The sequence below is a fragment of the Acanthaster planci genome, linkage group LG05, assembly GCF_054643075.1.
Source record: "Acanthaster planci isolate LZ-2023a linkage group LG05, COTS_SCS, whole genome shotgun sequence".
Lineage (NCBI taxonomy): Eukaryota > Metazoa > Echinodermata > Asteroidea > Valvatida > Acanthasteridae > Acanthaster > Acanthaster planci.
This window is the reverse complement of record NC_141781.1, coordinates 13,781,947-13,794,590: the sequence shown is the minus strand read 5'-3', so window position 1 is coordinate 13,794,590 and position 12,644 is coordinate 13,781,947. Positions and strand designations below refer to the sequence as shown.

General features: G+C 39.6%; 1 protein-coding gene and 1 long non-coding RNA gene across 2 annotated transcripts in view; one reads left to right on the top strand and one right to left on the bottom strand.

Moving 5' to 3' along the window:
• LOC110987310 (uncharacterized) overlaps window positions 1–12,644 on the bottom strand; it is an 85,736-nt gene that overhangs the window by 46,997 nt on the left and 26,095 nt on the right. The gene's annotated exons all lie outside the window — the stretch shown is intronic.
• On the top strand, window positions 1,628–4,970 carry LOC110987313 (uncharacterized). Its single transcript, XR_002599245.2, has 3 exons — window positions 1,628–1,985; window positions 2,246–2,286; window positions 4,191–4,970. It is a non-coding gene; the product is annotated as an uncharacterized LOC110987313 (long non-coding RNA).

Sequence of the window (12,644 nt, the reverse complement as noted above, 5' to 3'; positions counted from 1 at the left end):
TTCCCAAGTACATAATAAGCCATTGGTCGGTATTTATTTTATTTTATTTATTTGATTTCTCAGGAGAAAGGACAAGTTACAAAACGAAACAAAAAAAATCCCAAAAACAGAAAATGGAAAAATGTCTGCCGATGCCCGAAGGATTGCCCAAAAGAAACATAGTTTCTGTCCAGGGGCTCTCCACACCGACTGACATGACATAAAACAAAAAATTACATATACAAAACAGTCATTCATATAAAGCTATCCCCAAGTAGGTTATAAAAATTACTAATACAAACCAGAAAAGAACTTTAAAAGGAATCAATGGTGGCATTGCCATTGTGACATGCAGTGCTGGATCCAAGAGTTTTGAAGGTGGAAGGAGTATATGGCTGTGGTGTTTAAACACATTAAACACAAAACAGAGACCAAATGTTGTAAAGGAATGAACAAAGATTTCAAGGCTGACTAACAGAAACACTTGCACACTGCCAATGTGTGCTTTTTGCTCATCCACACGCTATTCTGATTTATGGCACTTCTGGATAGCACATGAGGGCGCCCTACATACCAAGAAGAGCCAAAATGCCACAGATACTCAAGAGAGTTCTCTGAGCAGAACTGAAGGGGGGAGGGAGAGATTTCATCCTGCAAAACCTTAACACAGACTTTTCATCCGAGATCTCCTCCAAGCTAGCCGACTGAGGAGTGAGATCCAATTGTTTCTGTGGCTGAACTACATGAGATAGGAAGAACTTGGTCAGAGGTGAACCCGGCAATAACCCCCATGCTAAGAGGGCAGAGCAGAGGTTGAACCATGAAACCTGAGCCCCAACCCCGCAAATTCCTTAAGTCATGGGATCTGAAGATCCCATTAAAGGGACTGTTCTGGTAGCACAGGTCGTTCTATCTAAAATGAGAACATGAAGTGAGTTTAAGGCAAATCTCTCATCACTCACTCTTAGGCTGTGATGAACTATTAAAATCAGGTACATGTATATTAATGATCAGACGGGAAAGTGTTTTGGATACAGCAGGTGAGGAATAAGTTTATAGACTAAATGTATACATGCACAAGAACTCCCCACAATGAAAATAAAGAGATATGACATCGTTGCCTTCTGGTTAGAACCTATTGAAGATGCGGTGAGTTTGAACATCACTGGTGTTTTTGCCTCACAGGAGTAAATACAACGTGGTCTACGATCCCATGGAAGAATTGTTCCTAGGTAACAAAGAGCCCTCTCCAATCATTCTAATAAAGAGCTAATAAAGACTGGTTTCCACCTTTTTGAAGATCAGTATTATTACAATGGAGGAACTGGGAAAACAGCCCATGCAACTTTGCTCTGTTTTCTGAGGCCAAACTTCATCTTCCTCTGGTTGTTTAAAAAGACTCCAAAAATGTAAAATGAACAGGGTGGATGAGTTCCCTTAACTTGCCTTTGTTGCTAGGCAACACAGCTCAAACTTCCTTAACAAAAATGATTCAATGCGTAAACATACTAATTTATGATTACATGAACTTTGGTACAATTTTGGCACATCACCAAACCGTACAACTGCAGCACATCCCCCCTCCCCCCAAAAAAGTACTGCATATTAAGCAGTCAATACATGAAGGAGGATTCATGAACTGTTCATGTGTTTAGTTTTATCTGGAGAATCAGGCTCTGCTATCCGGGTCCTCTGTGCTTAATAATAATGATGTTATTCAAATTAAAATTATCATTCGTTTTCTCTAGTAAAACTTAAACCCTAACCTGTAAGAAAATAATAACCAAAACAACTGTTGAGGAGTGATGCTGAATGCTTAAAAGAACATGTGATTGACGCCAGATAATCAGAGCTTCAACCACGGGTAGCAATACCGGATCTGGAATGGATGAATTTAATGTGGAGCTGTTTAATGGAAGTGAACTCGAGCGTGGTGGAGAAAAAGTAATGTGGCCTGGGGGAACCGGACTAGGGCACAATGGGAGCAGTGTGTGCATGGGCTAGAGGTAAATGAACTTGTTGGTGGAGAGTAGGAGAGGGGATTCAACCAGTTGGATTGGGGTAGATTTTTTTAAGAGGGGTTAAATGGGTCATTGTGGTGGGTGGAGCTTTCTCAATAACCCCTCTTGGTGCTTGAATGTGTTAGTCTTGTATTTTTTTTGAGGAGTGATTAGTTTATGATTGGTCAGTCAGTAAAACTGTGTAACTTCAAAGGATTATGTGAGGGGGAAATCCAACAGTAAAGTATGAAACTTCTTCCTTTCAGGTTCAGTCTTCTTACCCTACATTCTCAGTTTGATTATGAAGGTGAGTCTCAAAAAATGTGTGGAAGCTCATACAGAGAGTTTAAATGACTAATTTGAAATTTTATCAATAGTATTTGAAACATCCAATGACAGAGGAAAACCTCCTCAGAAAACTAAACATGAGGAAGAAGAAAGCACCTGCTTTCAGGTCAACTAAATGCATTGCCACATGAAACATAGGTAAAATTTCTATCATAAAACAATTTGAAAAGTGTTTAACTGGTCATATAATTTGTGGCACCAGATTCTTTGGTTGCCCAATAACTGCTGGTATCAGTCATATGACTCCAGGGCTTGCGCTGACTTGTTTTCCTGGCCGGCCCACTAGGCTAGTTAACTGGATGTTTTACCAGCCCGTATAAAAAAAATGAAAACCCCAAATTTGTTATCAGCTCACCAATAAAGAATTTGACATTTCAGAAAATAAAAGGCTGATTGAATAAATAAAGAGGCATGTATGTTTGTTAAATATCGCTTGATTTACTGATAACGGAGTTGGGAACAAAATTACTTCTTTGCTCCATCTTTCCCCTCATTTGCGTTGCTTACGTTAGGCAAAAATTGCCCCTTTTTGCTTACTTTTCGATATTTGAATTGATATATTTATTTATACTGAATACATGTATTTATCTTGATCTAAGTTTTAACAAGTTGGCTTATTCTGAATTTTTCACTAGCCCACCGGGCAACCAAGGAACCAAGTTTAGGTTGCCCGGAGCATTTTTAGCTAGAATTTGTACGCTGGGCTAGTACTATTTTTGAAGCCTGGACTATTGCTACTGGAATTGCAACTTGGTACGCCATATGCATGGCCTTTTGTTAAATCCTCATCGGGTAAAAACGGTTTTTCCTCAGCATATGGCAGTGCACAGCTCTGTCAGCGTGTCCTTAGAAATCAAATTGTAAAAGGTGAAATGCGTATTTTGTTATTTCAATTAAGTCTAGCGATCAGACTAGAAAGTGAGACAAAATAAATTGTTATGGCTTGTGTTTACTGGGGCATATCTCTGGATCACCAGAAGTAAATCAGATGATGTAAGAAGCATCATGCATGCATGCAAGTTTTATACTTGCTGTCAGTTGACATTTTATGTCTAAAAATGACAACACAATGCATTTGCTATGCACCATTTTGGGGGACACGCTGTATTAGTACATGGAAAATCATTTTCAAGTTAAAACATAATGTAACTACAGCACTCCCCAACCTTAAACTTAGCTTAGCAAATTGTTGTCACCGTTGTCCTACCTCTGGGAATCTGACTGCATAAAATTGAAGGCCTACATGTACTGTATGTTCTGGGGGAGCAAATGGCCCTAGAAGTGGTGCAGATCACACTGATGGGGGTAGAATGAATGGCAGCCACCCACTGAGGTTTAAGCTAGTTGGGAGCTTCCTATTAAACCTATTTTAATGTAGCTCTGAGCACTGTATGCTGGCCCACATGCATACCAAGTGCTGCAATGGGCAAGAACTGTAATTATGAACTGGACACATCATCAGTGCAATTATAACATTTGGAACTGACATCAACCAGGAAATTTTGAGTAAAGTTGCCAGCAGAATTGGCTGACGGTGGCAAAAAATCTCCTGTCACATGCTACGTACATGTACCTTGGTGGTGACAATTCTTGCTGGTAACGAACATTGATGTGCTGCCTACAGACACTGAATATCATGTGTACCCTCTGTTCAGGGAATAAGCGCTAGAGCTTGGGAAATTACACGGCAGAAAAACAACAAAGCACAGTGTTTTCAATGCCCGGGAACCCCCTTTGTTTTTGTCAAGCTCCCATCATCCCATAATGCTTGACACTGATGGAATATCCCATTTCAGACAATTCCTTTCATGGTTAATGTTCACAGGAGTTTGTTTTTTTTCTCATCCCCTTTCCTATTTTCAGGCCAAGGGTCAGGGTAGGAGTCTTGACATACCGACATGTCACCAGTTAGCAACTCTGCACAGCCTCAACTTATTCTGTATCTGTGCCAAACACATACATCATTTCCAACAATGTTGGAGACCCCAGGAACATTGTGAAGGCACAAAGTCATCCATCAACATCCAAAATATCGCTGGGTCGCCTGATCCCAACCTAAAATCCTCTTACAAATATATGGAGGAACAAAAGTAGCAAACACAGTAAACATAATCTGGAGCTATTGTGAGAAAACGATAACCCCCAAATATGTATCTCTGCAAGGCCCTGTAATGCAGCCTTTGGCAAGATAAATGTGACTGAAACTACGAAACCATTCAGTCTGACCATAAAAGATATTGGGGAAAAATCGGGGACAGAACATGAGTCAAGACTTTGAGGGGATAATGTTCCTCCGACAATAAATACTTGAACAGTAGCATAACGGAATGCTGTGAACTGGGGAATTAAATTTTGCAGAAAATATTTTTTTGGCAAAGGTCATGGCACTTAAGGCCGAACCTGGAACAAATGGAGAGTGTGTCCTATCAGGTAACACCTAAATTTATTCAGATTAAATATTTGAGTGTTTTAAGTTTAAAAACCAGAAAAATTAAAATAGGCCTATTCATTTAAAGGGAAAACAAGGAAAATGTTTCAACTTATTTTGTGATACACAAAAGTCTTTGTTTGTCTTTATTTAGTAAAAAACGAAACAAATTTTCTTCTCAAAAGTGTCAGAGCTCGAAACATACACTATATTTCAAGGCTTCCTAAACTATGGATATTTCACGACTTTCATGTCCCAACTTTCATACAATTAGAAGTACATAAATACTCCTATGCAATTACATGTACATACCGCACTACTGTATGTAGTTTGTTGATGTCTTAAATTCCATTTGAAATAAAAAGTCAAAAATTTTCACAGTTGCTTTTCATTGACAAAAACGATCAAGTAAGAAAGAAACAATACTAAGTGTATCAAAAGCAACCAAAAAGTAGCTTGTTTCTGGGCATGGAAAATCATAATGGGTAGTGTTTCAATGCCATTTAAAACCACTCCAAGTGATTATTTTCTTCTTGTTTTGTGGGAGGGTGTGGTCTGGGAGGGTGTACTGGTCTAGTTTTCCTTCTCTACTTGCATGGGAATTCATGAAACAAGACCTGGTGGGGTCAGGTGGGCCAAGGTGGGGTTGTAGTTAGTCAAGTTTCTAGCATGGTGGAAAAAAGAGCCTGCGGTTGGGGCATTCAAGTGGAAAGCCTACATCGGAGACAGCTGGGCCATGCTAGACCAAATTGACCAATTGTTGGAGAAGTGAAAAATACATACATGTACATTAAACATAAAGAAAGAAGAATGAATAATACTAGTCCTTTATAATTCTGGCCTTCCCACAAGAGAATTAGATGCGACAGTGTTACGTCCACATGTCCGTCACACAATCCATCCCTCTGGCCACCCAATCACAGGCTGCTGGTACTGCAAAGCTCTGAGCTTTTCCAAATCACCATGGCAACAGTGACGTTGGATAGTTACCAGTGGACGGTTTACCCTTTTTTGTTTTTTTTTGCCAGTGAGGTTATTGCTCTCCAGTGCTGCAGGTCGATTGCAGGCAGTGTAAGGAGAGAACTGGGCTCTAACGTATGACAAAAAGAGGGGAAAAAAGAAGGAAGTTAAAAAAAATTAAGGAGATAGTTGTCGATAATTCTCTCATTTTGATGGATTCTTCTGATGTCTCTGTCTTTTAGCATAACCCAGTCAAATGGTTCAATAGCACATTTCTCAGAGGTTGTTCAGACCCGATCGAAAGTGCTCGGGGAGAAATTCAAGAAGACAGGTAATTAGGTGAGGCTTCCTCACCCTCAGCACGGGTGGGCTCCAGCTCTTTTGTTTTGACAACGGAAATGAGATCTTACCAAGGGGAAAAAAATATGAATACAATTTAATAAAAATCATTACATCTTTTCTACAGCAAAAAACAAATGAAAATGGTACAAGGTGGTAAGACTTAACATGTTTGTCTTTTAAAACTATATTCTGAAAGGAACCACTGAATGCTCAATAACAAACCTCGAAAAAATGTTTCAATCATTTGCAAAATTTCCTTGTAGGCAATTCCTCATCATTGCCTACTCCCATCAATGTACAGGTTAAGGAGGTCGCTGGAAGATTATGCAAATGGTGTTGTAATTTAATCGCCTCGAAAAGGCTGCAGACGCCCGGGAGTTCATTGAATCCTGCGCCTTGCAGTTTCCAGCAAATGGTTTGTCAGAATAAGACGTTGACGAACTAACGCAGAGGCCTAATTTTGTCTGGATGGGTCACTAAGGGTGGTTCACCTCAATTCCCTTTTTTCTGTGTGAGTCTTGGCTCCCTTGTATTCTCTCTTCCGTCACCCCGGTAGTTTTCTCAGGTAGAGGTCGCACAGGGATGAGAAATGTTTAATCACGTCGGGAGCAGTGAAGGCAGGATGGAAGGGTCGGGAACTGATCGCCCTGGGGTTACTCGGGGAGTCCAATGCATGTGTTAATCAAACAGTGTGGCTTAAGGACACCCAGAGTGGTTTATGCACGGATGCGCCGCACGAGCCAGTCGGCGTAACGGGGAGGCCCCAGATGGTATGCGAAAGCAAAATATTTCATGAACGTGCACACCTTCCTACTCGACCACTGAGGTACATTTTTAAGTCTCTTTAGTTGCCAATAAATGGATACAATGCACCTAAAACAGAATTACAAATAGAGTATATCATACAGTTTCCGATGCAACTTGCAGTCGGAAATGATAGGGGAGTGTATATCATTTACAGCAGATTTTAATTTGGTTGCCACTTTAGGCTTTGCAGTTATAACAGTTGAACTGTCCTTTAATTCATCCAGGAACAATATCTTATAATTATGAAAAAAGGGCAGAGGAAAGATCCTAACCTCTTGTAATTGTGTTTGTAACCTGTTAAGCAATGCTATTAATAATATACAGGTGTAGGTGCTGTACACTATATAGAAATTCTGCAATGGGTTTCAATTTTTGGCAAATAACTGAGCGTGACCAGTGTCCTCCTGTGTTCAACATGACATTGTGACAGGCCACTTCTGGAAGGGAAATCTTGACTGGTGGCTTGAAAAGAACAGAGACAGTACATGCAATCTGTCAACATTCTAATATATCAAAACTCAATTGTCTAATCCAAAGCCAATAGCTTTCCTTAGGGTCCTAAACTTTTCCTAGATTTTTTTACTTCGTAATTGTGTGCATAATTAGACACACAAAACTGCATTTTAGAGGGAAAAAAGTCAGCAAAATGCAATTAAAGAGAGAGCTGAGCTGGATCCTTCAGGCAAGACAGTCAGAGATGGGAAGTGATATTTTCAACACAGATTGTAAACCTGTAAACTGATCTAAAAAAAAAAACAGGAAGATGAATTTTCAAAAGTCGACTTTTTTTCTTCTTCCGGGATGGAGGTTTAAGGTTATCACATTCAGAAAACACCAATCTCTTATTCTCCTTCGTGAGAGAATGAGACGGTGATACCCACACTCAGGCCTGTCTCAGTGAGTTCAATGATCTCGCCATTCCCCGGCTCCGCTGTGTATACAATCATTCCGCGAGTGATGCAATTTTCAAAGGAGGGAGGGAGGGGGGGGTCACCTATTGTTGTCTCAGCGGTCAGAATGGGATCATCCTGATGATGGAACTGGGGGATGTGAGAGACATTCCTGAGCTGTCCGGGTGAGGCCTGAGCAGGCCAGCTGCATCGGGGCTTTTACACTGCAGAGAGCAAGATGCAACGTGTCAGCTTACAGCCAAGGCCTCTCACACTTTACTCCGCGAGGCCATCCAGGTTTGAACTTTCCTCCCGATGACAGAGATGCAATATTTAGTATACTTCACTTCTTTTCCACAAGGAATGGTAAATTCATTACAGCTTATGTTACCGCATTCACAATATTAAAATAGGTTTAACAAATGTTTCAGTGCTTCCCACATTTGCTCCCTGGAAAAACCAACTTAAGAAAAGATAGAAAGGCAGCACTGAAATGAAATTTTGATATTTGATTCTCTCTTGTTTGTACCAAAATGCGTACATCAACATTTTCACCAAAGGTTATCTGCTTTCACTGTTCCACACAATCCTACATCTTTGACCATGAAGTGGGATCTGAAAGTGTGTTCATAACTGACCAATTTTTCGCCTAAAACTGGAAGATTTGGACTGCATTCAATTACAGAAATTAGTGGTTAATATCCACTTCGTTTTCAGAACTACCAATTTTGAGAATGTCAACTTGTCCTCAACTCAACAGAAAAAGTAAAAAGAACATGGCATCTCCTATAACAAAAAGTCGCACATAAATAGCATTCCTTGCAATCCGCATGCTGCTCTGGTCAAGTGCTATGGGAGTTCTGTCTAGAGTTCTCCTTTACTGACTGCAACATTGCAATTTTAACAAGGGCTGGGAATAGTGGTTTCTTGGCTGGCTGCCCTGCCCTAGAAACCTCCAGATGGCAAACACATTTTGCTATGTTCCTCTATTTTTTCCCTCTTGTTTTCTTGGAGGGACACATACAAAATCACATGGCAAATCTTTATTAAAGTGAGATTCAATGTATGATGTACATGTACATGTACTCTACACACTTTAAAATGTTCTCATTTTAAAGCTTGTCCCTTTTGAAGATCATATTTGGGTTTCATCTAAATGCATGAACCATGCATCATCAATTTTGGAATATTGTCGGTGGTGTCAAAGTAAAAAGTCAGTAAAGTTGTATACAAACCCCAGAAACTGATAATTCTGGAATACACAGCAATGTTTTGAAATCTGAATTTTTTTTTTAACTTCAAATTTCCATTTGAACGCTTCAGCAAAAATCCAACTCGAACAGTTCAAAATGAAGTCGGGTCACCTTTAACAGTGCTAACTACATGTATCATTAGGAGAACAACAAACAAATGAACACGTGGGGCCCCATCACCTTCACCCCAATTGTGGCCAAGTTCATATAGGTCCTCCCTCAACACCACTAATTGTTTGACCTCTGACATTGGGATTGCAGGGGTCACCCAGACCTCAACAACCACAGCTGTAAGCCTAGGGGACCCTTGTTTAGGATGCGGTGTGTGCACAGAGTGGGTCAGGTGGCACTTGTAGGTTGCATAAAAGGGGGTTGGAGGCCGCTGTTAGGGTAATTACCCTGGAGCCAGAGTGGCAACCTTGACTTAAAATCGTCATGGGAACCCTTCCTGGCAACTAGGCAAAACAATTTGACTGTGGTTGCAAGAATGGTTTTAAGCATTTCCACAAAATACCCTGTTTTCCTTTGAAGTGCAAGTCTGTGGCACCTTCCATATTTGGCTCTTTGCCTCGCATTTAAATCACTGATTCTCAATGAAAGAAAAAACTATGTACAGTACACTACCTATAAAATCAAGGTCAGGTTGAAACAACTGTGTAGTGTTTCCTCATAGTCTACATGTACATATGCAGGGTCGAACAAATCATATTCTGTGTAGTGGTTGCATGACAGAGTAATCTGTGGAATGTGTGGTACAGGCAGCCAGAAGATTTCTGATGCTACAGTTTGTGGATGGTCAACTGTCTGCTGAAGCAACTCTCAGTTTACTGTACATGTACTGTACCATGTGCATGTGCGGGTACATGCAGTACTCCTCAATTTGAATGGAAAAAGGGAGCCATGAGGTGCAGAGATGGTAGAGAGATTTGGTGGAAATAAATGGGCATGTATTGTACATGTACACGTATACCCAACAGTACTGCAATGTGATCAACACTGGCTGCAAATTTCCATTTTTGTCAACTGTACACCTGCATGTTTGTAAGGGCTCATTTAATTTGGCAGATGCATTTATTTCAAGTTTCTCTGCTTGACCTACATGTATGGTAATTTGCAAATGGCATTTAATAACTGAAACTTGGGACCAATTATAAATAGATGCTAGGCCTCAGCTTTCAAATGGAAAAACAGTCATATTTCAACTAACTGTTCATTTTCATGAGCTGGCAGCACATACATGTACATGCATTTAACATGTTGTACCAGAAAATGTGTGCAATGAGACACTGCAACTTAGCGGGATATCTGTTTCCTTTCTTTAATGTCGTACAAATGGCTATAGTCAGGGAAGAAGTACATATGTGCATTTCTTTATCTTCTTTGGAAATAAAAAGAAAGCAAAACCAAGCATGTCCAACACACCAGTTCAGAGAAAACCTGGACTTTAAAGAGTCAGGGTCATGTCTTGAGGCATTTCTTCTGCTGTCCACCTCACGGTACTTTTAAGCAGACATGGGAGCGGGTTTTTGAAAGTCTTGGCAGACCTTTGTTTGTGTTGAAATCTGAGCGATAACAAGTCTGCAGCACTCCAGCTTTCACTTCATTTGGAAATTGGATGGAAATTGGATGCAGTGTTTGAGGTACTCCTGTTTTGTTTGAAATTTGAGAAATTAGTTGCTGAGTAGGGTGGACAGTCTTGAAGCATTTCAGCTGTGTGATGAAAATTCCTGACTTTTGTTTTGGTAAAACTGTATTTCATGTTTATGTGCATCTTCCTTCAAGACGGCAATTCCTTCCTCATGCTCATCAGCCATTCTCCTGCTTACATTTGAACACTTTCTTATAACTTTATGGTAATTTTGACAACCACTGAGTTCTGTTATCTGATATTAACATCATCCTGATCATGTATTTGGGCATTCTAATTCACAAGGATAATAAATACATATGTGCATGAAGTGTGGTTCACTTCTTCCAAGTTCCAGCAAGCAAGACCATGAGGACTGATGAACACATTTCAGACATCTACTTTTGAGGAATGTTGAACACATTCAAAATATCTACATGTACTTTTGACATGAACACATTTCAAATATCTACTTTTGAGGACTGATGAACACATTCAAAATATCTACTTTTGATGTACTCTACATGTATCCTGGTTCACTGATCTGTTGCAAGCAACAGGAGAAAACAACAAAGCCATTGTGAGGTAGGAGAACAGTTGCTACATTGTGGTCTAGTGGCTTTCATATCATTTCCCAATGGCTGACCCATGGTTGGCCCATATGAAGGCTGGTAACATCATTACTAATTAGGGGGGTAATTCTTGGGGGGGGGTGATAATGAGGTGTTTCTGCCCCAGATGACTTTGGTCAAGTGGGGTGCAAATCTCTTAACAAGACTTCTGGTAACCTTTGAACGAATAAGGGGGAAAAAGAAAAAGAGACAGAGAGAGATCTAGTGGTTTTATGCTGTGCAGGCAAAGCAATAATCAATATGGGAGATAAATGTGCATGTACAGTACTTCAAAGCATCCTCTGCTTTGGTGATATCATTGTATACTGCTTGCAATGCAGCAGGGTTGGTCATATTGTAAATTTAGTGCCATAACTTGAGATTTAACAGTTCTTTTTACTAAATGTATTTAATGATAAAACTTTTAGACCAAACTTCCATTTGTCACGCACTATTACCAGTAGGTATTATTTACCAGTATTACACATTATTATTATTACCAATATTACACATTACACACAAAGGATAGCAAAGATTTTTACATTCAGTGCTACCAGTATGGTGCCTTGGACTAAATTGGACAAAAAAGGATACATGTGAACATACACATGAACCAAAAATTAAAATATGAATTAGAACAATGATGAACTAAGACCAATTAAAATGTTACATGTTGTGCGTTTTCAAGTTTACATTTTTTTGCCATGCAAGTATCCTTAGAAATGACTTTTAACTATCCTTTTTACTTTGGGCAGGTACATACATGTAGCTTGATAGTATCATTCTTGAGGAAGAAAGGCTTATCATGGAGCATACCTAAAATTTCCAAATTCACATGATAGAGTGACCCAGCTGGAGTGAAGATGACAGAATACAGCTAAAAGTCATCTGCAGTGAACACAGAGCAAATTGTTCATGCTGATACATTATTTTGAAGCTCATTTCATCATCGGACACTGAACAGTTTCAAGAAGTTTCAATATACTGCACATTGACAGGTTCCATGGATATAATCAGAAATAACATGTCAGTTCACTTCTGCAGTCAGCAAATGAAGGATTAGTGTCCCGCATTGTATAATCTGTTTGATATGAAAGGGACAGCTCTTAAACATGGCATCATTCTTAGATATGTGTGCACATATACATGCACCTGTAAGTGATTGATTAATAATTTTGTGTCTCTAACGCTGCAGTTCCAGTTACATCAACTTGAGCACAAATGCTATGTCTGAGATGCCAGTTGTGATGAAGGTTGAAATGCTACAAAAATTGATCATAAAACATTTTGTCTGACAAGAGTGACTTTAAAAATGCAATGAATTACCTTACGATATACATGTACACTATAAATCTGTAGCTATGGATGTTACCGGTACATGCACTTACAAATCCAGAAC